This window comes from Ambystoma mexicanum, chromosome 4q (assembly GCF_040938575.1).
Source record: "Ambystoma mexicanum isolate Mex_15411 chromosome 4q, UKY_AmexF1_1, whole genome shotgun sequence".
NCBI classification, from domain to species: domain Eukaryota; kingdom Metazoa; phylum Chordata; class Amphibia; order Caudata; family Ambystomatidae; genus Ambystoma; species Ambystoma mexicanum.
This window is the reverse complement of record NC_090928.1, coordinates 429609342-429634225: the sequence shown is the minus strand read 5'-3', so window position 1 is coordinate 429634225 and position 24884 is coordinate 429609342. Positions and strand designations below refer to the sequence as shown.

General features: G+C 45.9%; 1 protein-coding gene across 1 annotated transcript in view; it reads left to right on the top strand.

The window, feature by feature from the left end:
* KIF26B (kinesin family member 26B) overlaps window positions 1-24884 on the top strand; it is an 876378-nt gene that overhangs the window by 549284 nt on the left and 302210 nt on the right. The window lies entirely within an intron of this gene.

The following is a 24884-nucleotide window of genomic DNA, read 5'->3' as shown; positions in this document are numbered from 1 at the left end:
TCACCTGCTGTGGAAAGGATGACTTCATTACTTTTTTGGTAATATATTCAGACCGAGCACCATCCCTGAGAGCAGTGTTCTCTTTTTCAGTCTGAGATCTGGAATAAATGCACTGTGGGGCAACAATAGTTGAAAGAGTAGCCCGTGGAATCCTGGCCAATCCTGGTTCTAAGCCACTTTTGAATGAATGTGTTGAGTGTTTAGTTCTACCTCCTGAATATTGCCTGCCATTAGCAGTGGATCAGGCCTGACGTCGAGGAAAGTTCCATAAAAGCCAGAGCGTGAACTGTCTCCCATAATGACTTGCTGTTTTCAATCTAGGCAATCGACTAGGGCCGGCACCCTAACAAACGTGCCCCAGGGGTGGGGCACATGATTACCACAACAAAGGCAAATCTGTTTTCGTTGGTGAGACCTACAGTGTTCAAAAATTGCATTTTGCCTGTGATGGCACACATTTGTGCAACTAATCCACTTATAGGTTTATTCTACCAAGGCAGGTTGGGAAGAAGAGGCGACATATTGAGAGCGCTTGTTTTTGCAAAATGAATAATGATGAATTCAGTAGTAAAAGTTTGAGTACAGGTTAAATAATAGACCAGCCTATAGCGACATCCTATCTAAACCCCATGGGAGACTCCTGCACATGTAGCAATCTTATCTGTGAGAAACCTGGAGGGGTTTCACCCGCTAGTCCCCGGGATCTGTCATCCAGGTGACCAGGAAAAAAGATGTATTACAGTTAAGTCGACCTACCCTATCCATGGCCATTGAAACTGTACAAAACCACTCGGATGCAGCCAAACACTTCCATTCGGCATATTGAAGTGAGGAACGGAAAGATTACAAACCTATCCACCAACCTCAACCTCAGGGAGTAGATAGACAAGGAGGGTCGTATAAAATCAAGGAATGGATACCAAACAAAAGACTAGAAGCCAAGAGATCCGACCCTAAAAACAAAGATGAAAGTAAAAGGGAGGAACCTAAAGGAAGCAGACCACTCCCTTTTATCTTCTTTTCATGTAGAGAAACTGGGCATTTAGCCAGGCACTGTCCGAAAAATTTAAAGGATGAACCTATGGAAATAGGCTGTTTAAAAGGGAGAAGAGTGGGAAGAACCCGAAGAAGCTCTAGAGAACTTTAGCATATGTTTGTGTCAGTCCTCTTCTGACTTCACATATGAAAAGGCTTGGGTGAATGGGAAGCAAGTAAAGGCATTCATCTTCAGCCATCATTCCTGGACTCCCCGAGGAAGTTATTCTGGGTTGGGATTTCCCTACCTTTTCTACTCTCTTACAGGAAACCCCACCTCCCTCTGGAGTGTTTTCACCCCAGGATTGCTGGCATTCAAAATACTACTCCCAAAACTCTCAAATTTGGGAATGGAAAAATCAGAACCCCTAGAAACCCGCCCAAATATAAAGAACCTATAAAACCAGAGTCAACCCCTAGATACCAGTTTGTGGGTTATTTTTGAGAGACCAATAAAACCATCCCACCTCTACCTACACCCGCAAATAAATCAATGAATATGCAAGAGTTACTGGATATATCTCATCCCTTTTGTTTCCCAGGTCTTAACAGCAAAGAACCTGCACAAAGATCAGTCATATCCACCTACCTTGCATAGGGGAAGGGTATGTGAGAAACCTGAAGGTGTCCCACCCGCTAGTCCCTGGGGATCTCTCACCCAGATGCCCAGGACACGGCCATAGCTTTTGGATCCAGTTCCTAGGGGTGGACAAGTGCGGGAGGATCACCTGGATGAGGGGTATTTGGGGAGTCGAAGTGGGACACCAGAAGGTGAGACGTGGTATATCCTTCCCTGTAACATCTTCTCCCCTATCCTACCAGGTAGGATACCTAGAAAATCAACCCCCACCCCTTTCCCGACACAAACACTTTCTCACAGACAGTTCACTGTGAGCGTCAATGGACTAACACCAGAGTCGTATACCTGACATGTCCCAACACTATGGTTTGGCAAGGTCAGGCAATTGCGGATCATTACATACACCTGACTTCCACCACACTTCCCCACACGTATAAAAGGTGGAGCACGAAAGCACACTCTGAGCGAAGCAAAACACACGCTGAAACAGCATTTCCAAGATGGGAGTTTAATTAATACAAGGAGAAAGACGTCGAGACCCGTGAGGGTTCCAAGGAGGGAAGCACCCTTGACCTGTAAAGACCATTACTTTCATGAGCCTTGGAAAGTAAGAAACCAAAGATCAGGAACTAAGGCTGATAAAACCTACACAGTGTGTCGGAGGTACCCGGGGCTCTCCCGCGTCGATAATCAAGGTGGGAGGATCGATTGCTGCCGTGGTACTGTCCTTGGCTGCCACAACAAAGCGGCGTCAGAAAAGACAGCAGAGCCGGTGAGTCGGAGGGAATGACATCAAATCAATTTGTGTTTTGAACCAAGATTGCAAGCAGCAACATTGTATAAAGAGAACAGTGTGCGAAGCATTTGGCATGAGCAACGCAATTACAATTGAAAGCCAAAGGAAGTAGTTGAACTTTGTAATTGAAATTTGGGAGGCCAAGAAAAGATACCATACACAGAGTGGTCCGGCGCCACGTGGTTGCTCATTCAAAAGTCTCTGTTAGGTATCAAATGGATGTTGAGTGTGAGAGAAAGAAATATTGAGATCGAAGTGGTCATGCAACGGGTTCAGCTAAACCCAGTGCACTTTTGAAAGTCTTCGATAGTTTAATGTACGTCACAATTGGTCCGAGCCCGGCTGAGGCAGACTAATTGAATGAAAGAAAGGGATCTGAACCCGGCAGAGGGGGATCCGGGGTCGTAAGCGATATTCAATCAACACTACAGCTAAGTCAATGCCTAGTCTGGGATGCTGAGGAAAACCCTTATTGATGTATTTTTATATCAAGTTCAGTACTCTGGATGACAACCCTTGTATAAGGTACTCACAATATAAATTTGAACTAGGCCTCGTCACGGATCTGGTCAACACGTACGGCTGCGGTTCTGTCTGCTCGGCGGGTCAATCAGGCACCGGGTTCTGCTCACAGCGATCTGGGTCAGCTCTGCTCTGCTGGTCTAGCCTCTCTGGATTCTGGATGTAACACTGCTTTCTGGGTACTGCTACAGGTTCTTGCAAAAATTCTCGGCAAAACTTTAAACAACTCCCCCGGCTGTTGAATAGTTTGGTTAGTTTTGAGGCCTGCTGAAGAGGATTCAGCTGGTGGATTCAGGCCTCTCTGCTACAAATTCTGGAGTTAATTTCTGCTACAGGTTCTGGAGATTGATGGATTTGAAGTCTGGATCTCTGGATGTGAAGTCGTCGGTCAGCATGCTCTGCAGCAAATGGAATTGAATGTTTCTACCTGTCCCAGCAGTCTCTTTTTATGTGTTTTGAAAATGGGTGTGTGCCTGGGCCTAGCTTAGCTTGCCCCTCTCTACTTGTCATTGGCCCAATTCTCCCCTCTCCCATGATTGGGGGAAGGAAATGGATTGTCATCATGATGAGGTCTGTTTATGGGTCAGAGGATCCTCCCCTAGTCAGTTTGCCCACAAATCTATATTTGATTCAAATACATCTTTCCCAGATACACAATTTGTTGAAATTACATGTACACATTATATATTCCTGATGGTCCATGCTTGTCCGCCTCTGATCTTCCTGGGGGCTTGCATTCAAAAATGAACATTTTTCGCTTTTTAACTGGTTTTGCAATATCGGACATTTACCCAAAATTACACACATGTGCGCAAGGAGTATGGACATTAATTGATGAAGTGTCAGATTTTTAACATGCAGACATTTGGAGTAAGACCCTATTTTCCGCTAGTAACCCCCCAGAATACACCACAGGGTCCTAACACCTCTTAAAATGTGCACCGAAAAATCACAAGAATAATGGTATTACTTATATAATTCTGACAAGTCCGTACTATGAATTATCCATCTTTTTTTAAATTATGCCCTGGTCAAAAAGGGTTGTGGCTTCCCACATCACATGGTGGAATAACTGGTTTATCCACTTCCCCCAAGCCATCTTGTTCACAGAGGCACAGCTGCCCCCCAGTTTCTCCCAAGAGGAAGCTATTTTACGACGCCCCCAATATAACATTTGCCTGAGTCCAGGAAGTTGCATTATTCGGTCCCTTCCAGTTCCCAGGTGCTCCACCCCTAATATAATCAGAGAGGTGTCAACTCCTTTTGGCAAGGGGCAGCAGGATGCAGCTAGGCCTGGGAAGAGTGGCTGTTGATCCAGTTTCAACTCCTGTCGGGGTAGTTGTCAGGCAGAATTCAGTTTCATTAAGCTAGGTTTCAGCTAAATGTCACTTTTTGTTCCCAGTTTTCTACATTCAAATCAAACTGACAATTTTTACCTATACATTAAATAATTACTTCCTTCAAGTCATTTCAGAATATAGTTTTACATTGTATCCACCTCTTAGCAAGTCGTTCCTTGGTCTGGTTTTGTTTCATTTGTTCAGTTTTACACAAAAGTCTGGTGGTTTTAAAACGCCGGCTTTCTGATAGTGGTGAGTACTGGTAATGCAACCATTTTTGGGATTAAGAAATTGAATTCCCCACAGTTCTGAGTTGCTTTTTGGCAATCAGCATTGCCATTCCCAATGGTTTCAGGCTACTGTGTGTGTAGCCCAATGGTGGTTTTAGGCAGTGCCCTCCTGTGCTCACAACATAGGCAAAAATGGGTGGCAGCCTATTCTTCATGTTTTCCCTGTGCACTCTCTGGGGAGTTCTGGCCATCATGATGTTTTCCATGCCAGTACTGCACAGTTTTATGGTAGAGCTTGGATGCATGGGTAAAAACATCCCACAGGGTGAACCGAGAGTCACCCGAAAAATAATTCTCAGAACCTTGTTTTGAAAAGGATCTGGTCCCAGAAGAGGGGGAATCCAACGTTGAACTTTTGTTTTGAAAAGGATCTGAGCCCGGCTAAGGGGGTTCTAGCATGAATACCGAAATTGAACTGTGAAAAAAGGAAAGAAAACATTTACGTGTTGTTTTTGGTACAGTAGGCCCTCAGCGCCAAGAGACTTGCATGAAGTAAAGAGACTTGGACACAGAAGGTCCTGAACTGGGAAAATTGAACTGTATCCACATGTCGCAGAAGCCAGAGTGTGTGCTTTGCTCGAGTGAACCACCTTGCCCCATGCTGAAAACATGGGGAAGGGAAGCCAATGGCCCGAGGATCCTGACATATTATTTTCTGAACACTTCTTTCTTTTTCATGAGCATTTATCCACATTATTTGTAAGTTAGTGGTAAGGATTGACAATAGGATTTTTAGTATAGGCCCTTTTTCTTTGACAAATCTCCACTAGGACTGCATTATTATTATTTGATGGTCGTAGCTTACTCCCATCTATAGATTTAGGTTTAGATAGGCGTTTATCACACCCTTGTGCAAGTTCAATAAACACCCTTGAACTGTGGTCACTTACTATTGATACCATGCCTTCCTTACATACCCCAGTGCTCAATCACAAAGATGTCTGATCATACCACGCTGATGATCCCACATTTATTGGTGGTATTAAGATATTTATCTTAAAACACAATCCACCATGAATGTGTCATCAAGTCTTTATAGTAAATGAAGTGAATATTCATTAATTTATACATGAAGATAGTCCCTCTTTGAAGAGGGCTGATTGTTCATTACGATTCCTACGACTATCTATTGGCTTCATTTACTATTCACTCCCTGTACTTTTCCCAGGGTTCACATGCTTTTTGGTCTCTTTCCTCTCTCCATTTCTGTCCTTACTTTTCCTTATGATTAATAGGTGACCTTGACCTACTCATGTTTACATTGATGTGAATATTGTACATATGTTTAGAATGTGAGAGCAACATACATAAATTGCTTTCTATTTGCTTGATATAAAATGTATTTAATTTAGAGCTCACATACATCAAAATCTGTATAATGCAGGTAAAAAAAATCTTAATTATATGATATGATGAAGAAAATTCTTTTTTCCTTCATTATACAGATGCTGATGTGTTTGAGCTCTAAATTAAGTACATTAATCCGCTTTAAACAGACCCTGGTACTTTATCGTTTTGATTGCCCCAAGTACCACTGGTGTAGGGGTCTGCCCTTTTGTTTGGTTTTACCCTTGAATGGGTGGAACACGTTTGTGGTTATCTGAATCATTGAGAGCTGTCTTTCCTGGGTTGATAAAACTGTGTATACAATTTGCTGGCTTATAAGAGCAAGACACTTTTCTGGAGCAACCGGCATGCTTTTGAGCTAATTTGAATACCCACAATGGCTCTCATTGGCTCCAAACTGGAGTTGGACTTACATGGATGTGTACTGGGTGGCATTGTGTCATGTATGTTAGCTGAACTGGCCTATTCTACTCTCACATTTGAGCTGGAATGGTTTACACATGGTCAGGCAAGAGCATCCAGTACTTGTGTTTGCACACATATTATGCAGTGCCTTTGCTTCCAGGAACAAGGAATGCACATATTTCAACTTTCTCTAAGGGCAATGGGAATGAAAGGGGCAAGAGTTTCAGAAATAGTCACTATAAAACCTTCCTAAGAGGGAAGTGACAGGAATAACCATGCTTTGCGAAGGTTTTACAATACATGCATGTGCCCAAACTCAATATTTCTGCAACTGTCTGTTCACATCATCACACAACACTTTATGAATATTTCAGAAAACGGTCTATGTTTTCAGGAGATTATAGTTTTCCTTTAACCGGGATTTAATTTTTAATTTAATAATCTCCTTCATTAAATGGCTACTGGCCAACAGTGTAACTCAGAATATTGACAACCAGGCAAGTGCTCACAGCGGGGCTGCCAGTTCCATCTCCATTCGAAAGCTGTGTCGTAAATCGCGACTGTGTTGTTTCCAATATTTATGGTAATGTTAAGAGAACCAAGAGCACTTTAACAGTTTGGCACGCGCCTCTCACTCCATATTGCATTCAACACTAGATTCCCATCGAGAGATTTATTTGTGCAAGTGGACATGGAAATGGAGAATGTGCGTGGGTTTCTGGAACTTGCAGGATTAAAAAAGTTGGATCGTGTAGACATGTTGATGATTTCATTAAATCCCCTCTACCCTCAAAGAGTTCAGCTTGGCCAACATCTAGACTGATGTATACCGTAGATTATTAAATCTTGATGGGGTTTAGTATGGGATTACTGTTGGCAGTCTTTCTATGTCTGCTGATGAGCTGCTGAGAAAATACAGTGTGTCGCAAAGTGGGCCCGTGAAGCTAACATCGCAGTCATACTGCCCCAAGCAATCATCTGGTTTCCGAATATTGTCCTCAGTCTAGTCCACTGAACTCCAGGGAGGTCATTTGCACAGTCACAGACAGAAAAGTTGGAGGGAAAATTAAGAGGCTTAAAAGGTTGTCACAAATAGATCTGTAGTGGGTTGTTCTACCTCTCTCTGGTGAGGTGGCTTGAATGACTAAACATTTCCTGAGACGAAATGATTCATTGATACGTGGTGTTCCGAAAAAAAGGGCCACTGTCCAAGCGTTTGCTCCGACATTAGAGTTCTCTGAAGGGAAGGTGTCCTACTGCCTCTGTCGGGGATTTCAGAAATTAGATATCTGATTAACTAAAAGAAGTTCAATGTGATGAGGTATTTTGGTTGTGTTGCTTTCTAGTCTGTTCAATGTATAAAGTGAGATTTCTTTTCTTCAAATTCAAATTGTCTGGAAATTATGTTCTACTTTGCATGATTGTATGTCCTCCTTCTGAACGCCTACGGGGCAGGGTAGCACACACACAGCGCTGGTGGCCATGTTTCCTGGGTTCTTTCCTCTTTGCTGCTAACAAACTTATAGTCTCTTTATGCTGGTTGTCTTCTGGGAGCATGTGACTACGCTTGCCATGCAGAGTGATGGTGATATCCTGGCCTCGTTGCTGATGCGCTGCATTTAGACACCCGGGTGATAGTACGCAGTGGTGTTTTTGATATTTCAGTCTTTCCATCAACTGCTACTGTGTTATTCAAGGCTTTATAAGTCCTGGCATTTGCTTTTGCAGATTTTTTAATTTGTTAGGTTTCTCAATGTTTTCCATTAGAGTTTCAGCTATTTTCATGAGGGGAGAAAAAGTAAACTGGGACCATGGCAGGCCTGCATGATATCAACATAAGGTGGTTGCTGAATTGTAGGTGGCATCCATCCAAAGTTTCCCTCAGACCCAAGACATCTGGGTACTGTATCAAAATAATGAGTGAAAAAACATTGATGGGGACTTCGTTTTTGTTTGTTCCTCAATACTTTGAATATTACTTTATTCGCACCCGGGAAAGACAGATTGACCAATCACAATCTGCCCTTTGCTGGGTGTGTTTGTGCATTCACTGGCCACGCCGGTGGAAAATAATTTCAAAAAATGGCAGCCGCCAGTAAAATAGAAAAGGGACTAGTTCCCTTTTCAGATGACGTGCCCATTTTGGAAAATGTCTTAAATGGCCGCTGTCATCTGAGAAGGTACCTAGTCCCTTTTCTATTGTAATGGCTGTAGCCATTTTGTTTGGTCATTTTTTTTTCACCAACAGGAGATGGCCCTACGTTGAGCTCATCTCGTGTCGGATGAAGGAAAAAAAGAAAACTACCCGCACCCCGATAAATCCTGCAGTGTGAATAGCTTTCATGTCCCCCCCGCCCCCGGCTGGGGGGCGGACATGGGGTTTAACGGCCTGCAGCTCGGGCCTACCAAAGCTCAGTCTGGCGGGCCGTTAAACCCCATGCCCACCCCCAGCCAGGGCGTGAAAGCTAAAGACTTCTTTTTGCTGGGGGAAACGCACCACCTTACTCTCCTGCTCGTCCCTGGGCATTTATGTCTGTTTCTGCTCCCACCCCCGTTTCATGTCTTGGTTGTGCTGCTGATGTTTGCACTTTTTAGCCACACCCCTCGCTCGCCGTGCACTTCATGTGGCACAAAGGCAGGTGGATGACTTTAGGATTAGAATCGTAAATTAGCATTTCTGGCTCGAAGGTCTGTCAGTTGTTGTGCTACTTTAGTTTGGGAGCAAAACTATCGACTTGTGGTTTGAGCTGATATGTTTTCTGTTGTTTTTTTGCATGCAGATATTTTCACTAGACGCCACGTGGGGCTAGGCTTGATAATCTGCACACACACTATTCAGCCATGCCTTATATTTAGATAGGCACTGGTGGCCATTTTGTTTAGGTGACCCACAAATATAGGTGAGTGTGGGATTTGAGATCCCTGCCTGAGCAGGAGAGGGCAACCCTAAACAGGACAGTGCTTTTCTTAAAATTTAAAACAATGGCTCACAGCTCACTACTGTTAAACCGGCGGCCACTGACCCAGAGGATACATGGCAGATGGCTTCCTTCTTCTATATATTGTTTAAAGTGTGTGCAACAGAAGATAGTCTTTCTTCCATAATGGAAGGAAGTCCCTCAGCTATGTCTACTTCAGTATGGGATTTAGTCGTGGAGGGGGTTACAGTGCACTTCGCTTCCCTCCTCTGCAGGGCTTTTTAAAAAAATATAATCCATGGCCCAATGCCTAATTTGCAAGAGGTCTGTAGAATTCCGATTAGCCTGAACATTTGGTTGATTGGGGGCCCAGCCAAAATGACTTGCTCAGGATGATTCCCCTTCAAGCACGTTTTCAAATCTTAAAAGGAACCTTGATGTCTTTCCGTGAAAGGTAAGAGAACTGCACAGTCTTCGCCTGTGTGTGCTGGACCCAACATTTTGCCCTTTTTGGAAGCCACAATATTGCAATTGTTTTCACAAACCCAGTCATCATTGAAGACTAATTCTGTCTCGAGTGTGTGTTTAAAGTGCTAGAAAAGAACAATGCCTTTGATTCAGATGTCTCGCCTCAGATTAGCCACACGTCCATGGCTCCCATCTTTCTCTTTTACTGAAATGCAGACCCTCTTTTCTGCAGGAGTGATTAACGTGGTCCCAAATGTTGCAGTTCGCAGTACTTACTGCTAAGCACAGCAACCAGAAGGCCACGGCCTCCATTATACCGGACATGAGTTGATGCACTGACATAGCCAATAGATCTATCTTTTTACATTGAAAATGTAAGAGTTCAGAATGAATAACTAGTGCCCTAATTCCAGATAGGATTCTAAAGTGTGAAAATATACTCCTTATTTTAACTACGAAAGAATCGCTTTTGTAAGCCATACTTCTTTGCGCCAAGCAATTCATGCAGAAGATCCATCTGTAACTAAACTTTCTTCTTAGATCAGCCAATAGCCAATGTTAGAGCTCCTTCCTTGGTACTGCTCTGCTGGTGCCACCAATCTAAACATATCCATAGAGTTGTGTGCTTGGAGACAGGGGAGCAGACTCCTACATGTCTGTTGTTTCCTATTGAACCATTAGAGCCCTCTATTGTCTGAAAGGTGACTGCTGCACAAGTTAGGGCTCCTGATCCAAAGAGGCAAGGGCCTCTAACAAGGGCCTGATCACAAAGGGCAAAACATAGCCCAATGGAAAGGGCTCTTGCCCTATTGGCTCTTGTGCAATGGGAAAAGGGAAGCCTCATCTGGTGCTTCCTGTGACATCACAAGTCTGTGTCTCCTTGCGCAGGTTGTACACATCACAAAGGGAATCCTGGAGCCCAGGTTTTTAAAGCTTGCATTCCAAGCTTGCGGATTGGCTGGAGAGCAGGAAAGGACAAACGAGAAGCATGGAATGCAGGCTTCTACGGAAGCGGTAGAGCTGGCACCAGTGGTCTCTATTGTGGGGTAGTTAATTCTCACCCAAGTTAGTGGTCCCGGGCTGAAGGATAAATGCAGTGTAATCCTGATCAGAACTCATTGCCTTCCAGAATATGCACCCCCATGCATTTCTGCTTGAGTTGCCAAAGTTTGCATAGCTTTGTGGAAAGCATGGCCAGTTCGACATTGTCATTGCCATGCATTGAAGTAGGCAGTGCATTTGGAGGATATTGGCTGTATTTGGTCACTTTTGTTGCGCAATGAGGAAATGCACATCCTGGGAGAACAACCCGTTTTCCGGGCAGTGCCCTTTTGTTGGCGCTCTCTACTCTGATCATGTATGTGGATAGCTCTTTTTCGCAGAACTGGTGGTAAATGCCAGACTTGCATTCCAGTATGAATGGTTGGGGGCCAAATGAGTTACCGTATAAATAGGCATTTGACGGAGGCAATGGAGAACATCTTGTGTATGGCAAAGATGGAGTGGAAGACTGTTCATGGGCTTTTGTAGCCGACAGGGGAAATGGCAAACCAGGTGGTCTTAGGGCAGTGGTCTTCAAACTTTTTTGGCCGGGACCCCCCTGAGCAAAATCTGGGCAGGTCGGGACCCCCCAGAAATGCCAAATGGATAGTATATATTGTGCTACGTCACCTGCTCCCATCACAGTCGCTGGGCTCCCTCATCCCACTCCTACCCAGTCCCTGGTCTCTCCACACCCCGTCACACACCCTGAGCTCTCCCCACTCTGCTCCCACCACTATCCCATGGTTCCCACCCATTGTGCTCCCACTTAGTACCTGGGTTCCCCCCATCCCGTTTTCAACACAGTCTGAGGGCCAGCGGCGGCTGGTGATTTTTTTTAAGTGGAGGGGCATAACTATTTCCCCCAAAAAAGCCATAGCGACCAAGCATAGTGAGGGAGCCCGAACCAATAAAAGGGGCTTCGGGGAGGGGGGTTTCCCCCTCTGAATGTTTTTTAAATAATGGGTTAAAATGTTGCATTGTAGAGCATACCTTTAACAAAAAAATGGGTACATAGCCAAACAGTTTGTAATTGGTGCTGGGGGCCCAGGGGGCAGGACATTTTTTACTCGACATCTATAATAGATGTCCAGTAAAATAAATACCATCCCTGTCCCCTGGGCCCCACTTGCCCTAACACAATCAACATGATTATGTGTGTATGCAAGGCGCTGCACATTTATACAGCAATCACTCTATCATTCACACGAGCATCCATCACCATACATTCACTCATAACATAAGCATACACGCATCCACACACATGTTTAAATAAAAACAATGAACATAAACATACCTTCTGCATTGGCCTTTGTGTGAGTGCTGAAACGCCCTGCTCCAGGCTGCTCTGTCCGTATGTGCGAGGAGGCGCAGGAGCTCCCCCTCGGACATACAGACATGCAGTGCCCCAGCCAGCATTTTCAATGAGCTATGCAATGCTGGCGAAGCAAAACTCCCCAGCACTTGCATGGCTCAGTGAGCATGTGCGGCTGGGGAAATAAACTGAACTGTCAAAGGCAAACAGTTTTCCCTTTGACAGTTTTCCCTTTGACAGTTCAGCCAGTCCATGAGCACTCCATCGGCTGGAAAACGCATCTGAAGGAGTGCTCACTGTTTCACTGGGCTGGCGCCTTGGCTCCTCCATAATGGATGAGCCGCAAGGCTCGGGCTGGCCTATGGGGCAATGCCTGTACCAAAAATGTAAAAAGCTAGTGTCGGCCAGTCAAAATAGGACACCATTTTGACCTATGTCGACCAGTTTGATGAGTTACTTAACTATGCAGTTAATAATTTTGACCATTGTTGCTGAATATATCACAATGTACTTACATTTTAACACAAAGCACCCCCTTGGGTACTATTGAAACAGTGGGCCTCATTACAACCCTGGTGGTAGCTGTGCCGGTAAAACCGGCATGGCTGCCGCCGGAGTTTCATCCGTGTCCGGCACCCACGAATGGGCAATTACCGAGTCATGCCGAGTTAGGCGGACCTGATAATTGCCCTTTCGCGGGTGCCGGTACCGGTAGATCCCCATTCCCATTTGAGCCCTCGAGGTCAGACCTGGCAGGCTGTCAGGCGCCCGCGAGCACAACTTTTACTATGGTGGTACGGTAGCAACGGTGCCGGTAGCTTACCGGCACCGTTGTTACCGTACCGCCATAGTTGTAATGAGGCCCAGTCTGTGACTAAAGGAATGAATATCCATCCACAACTGCGGCCCACTTTTTCATTGTTGCCTGAGACAGCTTCATGCTTCAGCCCGACCATGTGAGCCATTCTGCCCATTACTTCCAATCTAAAAAAAAAAGATATATATATATATATTTTTTTTTTTTAAAGATTTTATGCTGAGCTCTCTGGGCCCCTGTCATGATCTCTGCTTCCAAAAGGTCAGGGTTTTCCCAACTCCCTTGGAAGCAGATCCATAACCCAGGTTCCGAGTGCCAACCAGTCCCAATTGGGACCTTTTGGACCCAGTCCTGGCGCCAGTGGCACCAGGCTCATAAATATGCCCAGTCCCAGCGCTGGAAGCGTCGGGCTCATAATGCTTGGGTGGACTTACCTGCAGCAGACCATGCTGCTTACTTGCCTGCCAGTTGAGCCTCTGATCCTCTTCTGTTTGGAACTACTTTTCCTGTGGGGTGGGGCAGGAGCCACTCCCTAGATTCAGAACACTGGAACTCTTCTGGAAAGCAGGAACTCTTTTCTTACCTAGGCGTGGCTGTGGAAGGAGACACCTAAGCACTACAGGAGGCTATTTAAACCACACCCGATGGATGAATCTTGCTTTGCGTTATTCTGCATCCTCTGCAGCAGAACGCTCATCGTGTCTTCTGCATCTGATCCTGGGCCTAAGGAAAAAGGCTTACCATCCTGAATCCAGTCTTCAGCAACACCTATAAAGACAAGAAAGAACAGGTTAGCATTACGGTCTTCAGTGACAGCTCTTCACTTACCTGGTCCATCGGCTGTCACCAACGCCTCGCGCTGCATTCCGGCATCTGAAAGACAAAGGCTTACCTACTCTTCGTGCACTCCGGAGGTCTTCACACTGCATTCCGGCATCTGAAAGACAAAATCTTACCAACTCTTCGCACGCTCCGGTGGCCTTCGGCGCTGCATCCCGCATCTGAAAGACAAAACAAGGTGCGTTTAAAGACATTGGGGAACTTTAATACTCACGTGCCATTACTCCTTTCCACATCTAACCCAGTGGGTATTCCGGCACCCTGCAGCCGCTCCGAACTTATACCTGCAAAATAAAAAGACAGTTACAGCGCATCGTGAAGCAGGCAACAAGCGCTTACTTACGTGCTTCCAGGCGCTTCTATTCATCACACGGGCTCCATCTTCAACTCACTTCAGCCCGTCATCCGCCATCGCCGGAACCCTGCAAAAACAAGAAACATCATTACTAAAGACTTTAAAGACATTAGAATTACTTGAAATTTACCGTTCGTGCAGTAAAGAACGGACAGCAGTCCTCTGAAGTCAAGAGGCCTGCTCCCCTTATCCAGTGAAGAAACTGGTTACAGCACCCTGCCCCGAGGCAGATGGAGAGCACGGCGTTCACTTACCTAAGGTGAGAGCGTTAACCTTTGGGGTTCTACAGGAGAAGAGAAAGGGAAGAAGAGAGAGACATTCAATAGCCCAGTTCCTTAATCCCATATTTTCTATCTGCAGACATCTTACCCTTCGTGTCAGATATACCGTGCACAGAGGTCCAGCCCAAAGAGCCAGCCGTGTGTTACACATCACCTGTGAAGATACGGTATACGCCCAGTCAAGACTGGCGCCTCTACGGGAATCAGGTGAGCGTTACAGAACGCAAAGCCTACCACAAAACTCCCGTCCAGGCGCTATGGAAACCTCGGATACCGACCAGCTATCCCAGTTACTTGGGGAACTAAGGGCAGAAGTGCATGCAGCCCGTCAGGAAACGAACGCTCTAAGAAGGGAACTGATTATTTCCAAGGAGCGAACAGATGATCTCGCTAGACAATTGCTACAGTCACAAGCCGGACAGACCCCGTTACCCGCATCTGGGGGAAATCTTCCTTCTACATCCTCCATGAATCCAGTGCAGATCAACCTACCTGGGAATGTACCTCTGGCTCCGCCCGAACGATTTTCTGTTGACCCAAAGAGGTTTGCAGTATTCATCAATCAGTGCCGGTTGCATTTCTTATGCCGGCCAGCAGCCTTTCCAACTGATCAAGCTAAAGTAGCTTTCGTGCTTTCGTACCTTAGTGGCAATGCGGCAGACTGGTCGATCCCTCTAGTAAATCAAGATGATCCGGTCCTCCATGATTTTCAAGCTTTTCAGCTCAGTATGGAAAAACTGTTCGCAAGACATTCACAGGGGCAGGCCTTGGACAATGAGCTTCTTTCATTGCGACAAGGTAATCAAGACCTTTTGGCTTATATTGCGTCTTTCAACAGCCTGATAGTGGAAACTCAATGGCCTGAGGACAAAAGGATTACGCTGTTTTATAGAGGTCTACGTGGAGAGCTCAAAGATGTGTTAGCCCAAGTAGTGAATCCCCCACAAGATTGTTCGGACTATATAGACTTAGTCGTTCAAATAGATCACAGACTGCAGAACAGGAAGGCCGATCGTTCCAAGTTTGATGCTCGGGTATTTTCCAAACCGCCAAATCCTTCCAAAGGAGTAGACTCCGGGGAACCCATGGAAATAGGGGGTCTGAAAGGTCCTCTAACACAAAAGGAGCGGGAAAGGAGAAAACAGTTGCAATTATGCCTCTATTGCAGAAACTCAGGGCACTTTCTTCGAGGCTGTCCGGTGAAACCTGCCAAGAAGGCAGTAGGAGCTGCAGTTACCAAAGTTACAAACTCTGAGCAGGGAAACGACCTCGCCCGACAAGAATAGAGGTCCTCTTGCCGAGCGTGAAAACCAGTTCCGTGACCTCGCATTTCGTGATTCCTATGGTCCTCATTAGCCCTGATAATCCGGATAGATTACATGCAATTGAAGCTTACGTCGACAGCGGTGCCATCGGCAATTATGTGGATCATGAAATGGTTTTGAGGATGAATCTAACTCTTTGTCCCAAGGCTGTAAAGGACGTCATTACTACGGTGGATGGTACGGAGATAGCCTCCGGGCCAGTAACGCATACCACTCAAGAGGTGACGCTAGTAAGTCAAGATGGACACCATGAGAAGATCGTGTTCGATGTGATCAAGGCCCCTCAGTTTCAGATTATTATAGGAATACCTTGGTTAGAGAAACACAATCCTCTGATCGATTGGCGAGCAAGAACGGTCCAGTTTCCAGAATGTGTCTCTACTTGTCACCCTCCACCTGGTGTTGCACTGGCAGCAATTTCTTCAGAGACTCCCCAGTTACCTCCCGAATACCTAGAATACCAAGATGTTTTCCGGAAGGATCAGGCTAACTCTCTACCTCCTCATAGGTCATATGACTGCCAGATAGACCTGATACCTGGATCTACTCCTCCTTGTAGTAGAATTTATGCCCTCACCGAGCCTGAGAACCTTCACCTTCGACAATACCTGGATCAATACCTGGCAAATGGGTTTATTCGTCCTTCCAAGTCCCCTGCTTCTTCAGGTTTGTTCTTCGTTCCAAAAAAGGAAGGAGACCTTAGAACTTGTATAGATTATCGCTCCCTGAACCAGATCACCGTTAAGAATAGATATCCGTTACCTTTGATCCCTGAACTCCTGGACCAAGTCAGAAAAGCATGCATATATACAAAGCTGGATCTTAGAGGAGTTTACCACTTGGTACGAGTAAAAGAGGGCGATGAATGGAAGACGGCCTTCCGCACCAAGTATGGGCTATTTGAATATCAGGTCATGCCCTTCGGACTTTGCAATGCCCCGGCCGCCTTTCAATATTTTATGAACGATGTCCTCAGAGAGCTCATAGATGTGTGTGTTGTTGTTTACATTGACGACATCCTCGTTTATTCTTCATCGGAATCTGAACATCGGAAACACGTGAAAATGGTCCTCGAAAGATTGCGTCAACACAAACTTTTCGCTAAGTTGGAAAAATGTGTTTTCAACGTGACTGAAGTTGAATTCTTGGGATTCATATTATCACCTGGCGGAGTGCGTATGGATTCAAAGAAGGTCGATGCAGTTCTCAAATGGCCATCACCATCCTCCGTAAAAGGTGTGCAAAGCATGTTAGGCTTCGCTAACTTTTACCGCAGGTTTATCCCCGAATTCTCTCGAATAGTCCAGCCCATCACTGCCTTGTTAAAGAAAAACAAACGATTTGAATGGTCTACCGAGGCGGAACAAGCTTTCCAGGATTTGAAGACTAAATTTATCTCTGCACCAATCCTAAAACACCCTCGCCCCGAACTCCCCTACATCGTGGAAACTGATGCTTCAAGCCTTGCCATGGGGGCAGTTCTATCACAAAAGGACCCGGTAACCAATCAGTTGCATCCCGTGGCATTTTGGTCCCTCAAATTCTCGCCTCCTGAAATCAATTACACGATTACTGACAAGGAACTTCTGGCTATCAAGCCTGCCTTTAAGGCTTGGCGCCATTATCTGCTGGGGGCCCGACACACCGTTACTGTGATTACGGATCACCGAAACCTGCAATATTTGAAAACCGCAAAAGCCCAATCCTCTAGACAACTCCGTTGGGCATTATTCTTTGCCGAGTTTGACTTCATAATTACCTATCGACCTGGTACAAAGAACGGTAAAGCTGATGCCCTTTCTCGGATGGGAGTGGAAGAACACTTGATCAACCCTAAACCTGTACCAATCATTCCCGAACAAAGAATTCTGGGTGTAATCGCCACAGAATACATAGAGGAAGTTAAGGATAAAGCCAGGCAACTTGTAACTCCAGCAGACATACAGAATTGGCATCTGCAGGGAAAGGACTTTGCAGTAAAGGACAACTTATTGTATTTCCAAGAACGATTATACCTACCCAGCACAGATTTACAGAAAAAAGTAATCTCTTGTTATCACGATTCTTTAATGGAACGACATCCCGGTATGGCCAAGACCTCAGAAAAGATCAAGCGCTACTTCTGGTGGCCGTCTTGAAAAAAAGATATCAGATACTTTATAATGTCCTGTGGAGTATGCGCCCAAAACAAGAGTCAAAAGGAAAGACCAGCAGGCCTCTTACGCCCTATTGACATCCCACCTCGCCCTTGGCATACGCTTTCTATGGACTTCATCACCGATCTACCTCCATGCTCCGTATACAATACGATTCTAGTAATCGTGGACTTATTCTCCAAGATGGCGCGTTTCATTCCGCTCAAAGGCTTGCCAACAGCAGCAACGCTGGCCTGAGAATTTCTCGAAAACATCGTCTGACTGCACGGTTTTCCTTCGGTTCTAATTTCGGATCGAGGTAGTCAATTTATTTCTCATTTTTGGCGAAGTTGCTGTCGGTCGGCTCAAATTGATGTGAGACTATCAACCAGTCACCACCCTCAGACCGACGGACAAACCGAGAGGACCAATCAAACTCTGGAACAGTATTTACGCTGCATGCTGCAACAAACTGAAAAAACTTGGAAAGACATCCTTTGGATAGCCGAATATGCCTACAATAACTCTGTCCATTCGGGAACTGGGAAAACCCCGTTTTTTCTTTTGTACGGCAGTCACCCTCGAACCTCGGAGTTGGATCCCCTCCAAGATCTTGAAACACCAGCAGTAGACTACCTGCATTCTACAATCACCCAAGCCTTTAAGGAAGCTGTTTCTCACCTTCAAAGGGCTAAAGAACAATACAAGAAAGGAGCAGATCAACATCGGAAGGAAGCCCCTCAATATCAAGTAGGGGATCAAGTCTGGTTATCCACCAAATATCTACCTCTAAAAGGGCCACGCACATTCAACCCAAGATACCTTGGTCCCTATTCCATCACTACCATAGTAAACCCAGTAGCGGTCAAGTTGGACTTGCCTCCGCACATGAAGATACATCCGGTCTTCCACGTCTCTCTATTAAAACCCGTGCAACCTCAAACCCGACTAACTAAATCTCCAAAACCTATCCTAGTTGATGGAGAACTCGAGTTTGAAGTCAAAAGCATTCTAGACTCCAAGATCTCCAAATCTAAACTATTTTACCTAATTGACTGGAAAGGCTACGGCCCCCAAGAGAGATCCTGGGAACCTGCTGAATATGTCCACGCTCCTCGCCTAATCAAAAGATTTCACCGAACATTTCCTGACAAGCCAAAACCCCCGGAGAAGCCCGGTTTGGGAGGGGCCTTGAGGGGGGGTACTGTCATGATCTCTGCTTCCAAAAGGTCAGGGTTTTCCCAACTCCCTTGGAAGCAGATCCATAACCCAGGTTCCGAGTGCCAACCAGTCCCAATTGGGACCTTTTGGACCCAGTCCTGGCACCAGTGGCACCAGGCTCATAAATATGCCCAGTCCCAGCGCTGGAAGCGCCGGGCTCATAATGCTTGGGTGGACTTACCTGCAGCAGACCATGCTGCTTACTTGCCTGCCAGTTGAGCCTCTGATCCTCTTCTGTTTGGAACTACTTTTCCTGTTGGGTGGGGCAGGAGCCACTCCCTAGATTCAGAACACTGGAACTCTTCTGGAAAGCAGGAACTCTTTTCTTACCTAGGCGTGGCTGTGGAAGGAGACACCTAAGCACTACAGGAGGCTATTTAAACCACACCCGATGGATGAATCTTGCTTTGCGTTATTCTGCATCCTCTGCAGCAGAACGCTCATCGTGTCTTCTGCATCTGATCCTGGGCCTAAGGAAAAAGGCTTACCATCCTGAATCCAGTCTTCAGCAACACCTATAAAGACAAGAAAGAACAGGTTAGCATTACGGTCTTCAGTGACAGCTCTTCACTTACCTGGTCCATCGGCTGTCACCAACGCCTCGCGCTGCATTCCGGCATCTGAAAGACAAAGGCTTACCTACTCTTCGTGCGCTCCGGAGGTCTTCACACTGCATTCCGGCATCTGAAAGACAAAAGCTTACCAACTCTTCGCACGCTCCGGAGGCCTTCGGCGCTGCATCCCGCATCTGAAAGACAAAACAAGGTGCGTTTAAAGACATTGGGGAACTTTAATACTCACGTGCCATTACTCGTTTCCACATCTAACCCAGTGGGTATTCCGGCACCCTGCAGCCGCTCCGAACTTATACCTGCAAAATAAAAAGACAGTTACAGCGCATCGTGAAGCAGGCAACAAGCGCTTACTTACGTGCTTCCAGGCGCTTCTATTCATCACACGGGCTCCATCTTCAACTCACTTCAGCCCGTCATCCGCCATCGCCGGAACCCTGCAAAAACAAGAAACATCATTACTAAAGACTTTAAAGACATTAGAATTACTTGAAACTTACCGTTCGTGCAGTAAACAACGGACAGCAGTCCTCTGAAGTCAAGAGGCCTGCTCCCCTTATCCAGTGAAGAAACTGGTTACAGCACCCTGCCCCGAGGCAGATGGAGAGCACGGCGTTCACTTACCTAAGGTGAGAGCGTTAACCTTTGGGGTTCTACAGGAGAAGAGAAAGGGAAGAAGAGAGAGACATTCAATAGCCCAGTTCCTTAATCCCATATTTTCTATCTGCAGACATCTTACCCTTCGTGTCAGATATACCGTGCACAGAGGTCCAGCCCAAAGAGCCAGCCGTGTGTTACACATCACCTGTGAAGATACGGTATACGCTCAGTCAAGACCGGCGCCTCTACGGGAATCAGGTGAGCGTTACAGCCCCCCAGTGATGCACCCGCGGACCCCTGGGGGGTCGCGCCCCACAGTTTGAATACTGCTGTTTTAGGGGGTTCTTATCCATTACCAATAATGGTGTATCAGTGATTTAGCTGCTGACTAATGGGAGGTAGCTTTCTATACTGGCCCACGTGTTCTCCTCTCCTCCCTGAAGATGGGTTTGACGGATGCTTGGCTCTTGTTTTCCTTTGACATTTTCTCACTAATAAACATAGAGTAAATGCTCAACAAATAATAGGATAATCGTGTCCTCTCGTTTTCCCGTATCTACAAAATGATATCACTGCTTCTTAACGGCATTAAAGTATCTTGCTGTGACATTTCACATGGCCGCTTGTTCACCCATACAGTCCTACTTAGCCCCTGATGTTTCCATGTAGGATATGGGGGTCCAGTTATCCTTCCAAGTGTCATAGTCAGCCCCTGAGGCAGCATACATTCCCTGAGGTTCTCAGTTATCCCCACAGCACTCCAGCGAGAGTCCTTGAGCCATCCCAGGAGGGCTCCGGGTAACCACTCAGGGACTTGGGCTTAGTTATTCCCTCCAGCGGCTTCAGTTATACCCAAAGGGCATCCTCATTTTGGCTCCTAAAGACACCAATGATACCTCCGAGAGCCCCAGTTGCGACCGAAATAGGCCCCACAGCTTCCAAAATGAGCCACACTCTCCCAAACCTGTATTGCCCATTCCTCTCCCGCACAAGGCCCTATTGATCCCGAGCAGGTCTCTGTTACAGCAAAGGAAATGAGTATTGTTTTTTCCCAAGTTGATGCCCAAAATCAGCACAGCATCTTTGATATGCATCATTAAAGCCTGACACTCTGGACAGGGGACACTGGTGTTTCTGCATGACATATTCACGGCTGCACTTGCAGAGTCAACATGATATTTGCTCAACCAGTCTACTGAGATGTTAGCAAATGCAGGTATAAACCTGTCACTTGTTTCTGTGTAACACTCATGACACAGACATGCTCGAGTCCCCATCTCCTTCCCAAAAGGAGAATGATGAATAAATATACCTTTTGCAGCATTGTGAATAACAGACCGTATAGTGAGGGGAAAAGGCTGGGGCCCAGCCACTGGGACCAGAAGGAATGATCTGTCAGTGCCACATGTGTGGATAGAAGATTATTTTACAACTGAGCTAGATTTACGGTCTCATAAAATGAGCTTAGAGTATTAAAAGGGAGGATAGCACAGGGGCAACGTGCTCGCCTTGGAAGCAAGATGACACAGAGCAGCACAGGTTCGATCCCTGGGTCCATGCTTAGAAACCTCTGGGTATTAAGTGTGTTATAAATGACCTTCAGATCATATCATCAAAACGAAAATTGGAAAAAATGTGTTAATAAAAAATGTAAAAGCAAGCCAATGATTGAGTATGTTCTCACATTTCAATGAATCTTGTCTGTTCAGCATGGTGTGACCTGTGCTCTGCGGTCGCCATTTTGTGTTACATGGTAGGGCGCAGCTATGGCCAGGCATTGGCCTTGCCATTGAAGTGGGCAGGCCAAGTCGCACCGCTACTCCAACATGATTGAAGCGGGCGGCGGATGTGTGCTTTCTGACTTTTTTCTGTATGCGGCCTTGGCAACCAGACCTTTTTTGGGATGTCGAACATTCTCTTTTCCAGCGTCCCCCCACCCCAGCCGAAATGTTGGCGCCAACACTAGTCCCAAAGAACCCAGTTTTCAAAATGCCTTTCTATTATTTTGCTAAAGGCGAACCCTATTTCAAGAAAATATCCCATTGGGTCACGAAAGTGGCATTTTAAGGTATTTTGGCTATACGTTAATAGCATTCGGCATTCTGAAGACTGTATCAAGGCGAAGGCGGAATAACACCCCAATGAAAACAACATGGTTCCTCATGCCGGGGTAAGCTGACCCTTCTAAATTACAAACATTTGGTAAAGCTGGAGCATATTGGTTATATTTCATTACATGCTAATAGGTATCCTGCCCTCCCCCCCCCGGAGCTGCCTGGGATATCAAGACAGCGGATGCAAACTGCGACCCTGTCTCCAATTATTAATTCAAAACCATGCACCCCTGAGAAGCTGGCATATGCCCCCCAGTGTGCCTGCCAGGGCTGGGAAGTGCTGCAGTGGAGATCAGCGCCTCGGCATGCCCTGGCCAGCGATTATTTATTTATTTGTCTGACTTTTATAATGCGCCTCCACACAATGTGTTTTAAGGCGCATTAGAGGCGACTAGAGGAACACAAGTATGGGCACATGGACTGGCCACGCAGGCGGCAGTCAAAATATTGTCAAGTGATTGATAACGCAAGTGCAGATGGGGTGAGTTGGAGGCAACAAACTCAGTTCGGTCAAGATATGTAATAACCACTCAAATGAGGCAGGATATGTCTCAGAAAGTCTCTATTTCTGCGGACAGAGGGCGTTTTCACTCTCACTCACTCACTCACTGACACATATTGGCACTTCCCATTACAGGTGATCAGAAATGCCAGAATACAGACTTTGGCCCAATTAAAAGAGTCCAACTTTGACTTGTCTAAAATGCTCATTTGCATAATATACTTTTTTATGAATATGCGCGACTCAGATTTGCTCATTTTCAAATTGAACTTGACCGCATTGACGAGCAGCCCAAGGATGGCAGGTGAAGCACCAGTGACTGTACTTTCACTTGCCAAATGTGGGCGGTGTAGGGAAGACCTGTGAAAGAACGGGAACACTGATGAAGGAGAGAGAAAAGGAAAAATAAGTACTTGAACCATTTCTGAGTCAATGAACTGCACCAATTGCAACCATATCCAAAATGGCCGGCTTTCTGAGCGCCTTCCTTTGTTTGGCGGACACGGTTGCATTTGGACAGTAGCAGAGCTGCATGCTTAGGAGAAGGGGTGGGAGGATCTCCCTGCACTAATGACTATCACCACATACGCGCGCCTTCTATGCCGGATGCGGTGTTCTGTTGCCTTCCTCCATAAAATAACAGCCGTGTAAATAAATGCACACCAGACCGCATGTCATAGGAAAGACAATGTGCTTTGCTCAATAAAACGTCTAATGAAAAATGGCGTTTTTTCCAATTATCGTGACATATGATTCATTCATATGATAAGAATCACGCGAATGAATCATATCTGATGGCAATGATAAGTACCAATCTTGGGCGCTGATATGGTAATATTATTCCACCCCATGCTCACCATCCGTCTTTCATCGCCACGTACTACATGAATTCTCCTAAAGTCCGACTTAAGACCTTCGGGAGATCATGCATCTGTCCATTGGGGTGCAAAATACACGCTAGTGGCTATTTAGTCAACACATTCCTTTTTGCTAATTGGCTGCATGCCACAAACTGCCTACTTTCTGCACTTCACTTTTCGTTGTGAAATGCGCCCTCCATATTTATCACATTGATTTGTGTTGTTCTAGCTGTTCATACAGCACCAATCTCTCCTGGACGCAAGATTAAGCAAACCAAAACAACCGTAGCGTCTGTCTCTCATGGCACAAAAAGGCAGACCGGCACCGCCAGTGATGTTTCAACAGAGACAGAGGGCACGTAATCAAAGCTGTCCTATCAAGCAACCCCTCCACGCCACACGGCAAGATCACGCAGCGGTCTCCCTGGTGTAGGCGATGTGTTCCAAGGGCTTGTGAATATATTCAAACACTGTCTGTTCCCCTGTGAGCATGGAATGAAGTTGTAGAACCTGGATTTCGGGCACACTTTTAGCATCTGCCCATGATTAGGGTGAATGACTCAAGGATGGACAGCCTGTGTGATCATTCCTTCTCTGCAGACTATCCGAAGGAAGCTCATAGGATGGACATCCTGTGTGATCATTCCTTCTCTGCAGACTATCCGAAGGAAGCTCATAGGATGGACATCCTGTGTGATCATTCCTTCTCTGCAGACTATCCGAAGGAAGCTCATAGGATGGACATCCTGTGTGATCATTCCTTCTCTGCAGACTATCCGAAGGAAGCTCATTGGATGGACATCCTGTGTGATCATTCCTTCTCTGCAGACTAGCCTTGTCTAGAGCACAGGAGCTTCCTTGTATTCACGCTATCGGCTTCGTTTGGTGCTGAAATCTTTAATGACTAGTGTGTACTCAGACGTTTTGGGCGTTATCTTCCAGGGCAGGGGTTCAGTTCTTTGGTTCTTTCTAGAGTCCATACCAGCATTCCGCCTCTCATGATAGGCATAGAATGTGTAGGTAATGTAACTTTCCTTCAGAGTAGGGTGTGCATGCAACTACTGGAAGCACTCTTTCATGCCCTTAGCAGTGGTAATTGATATCTTCCTCTGAGCCCAAGTGACAACTGGTGGATTTCTTGAATGGGGCAGCCGAAATACCAGAATGGGTTAAAATAATTCTATAGCACACTTTCTTTGATAAAC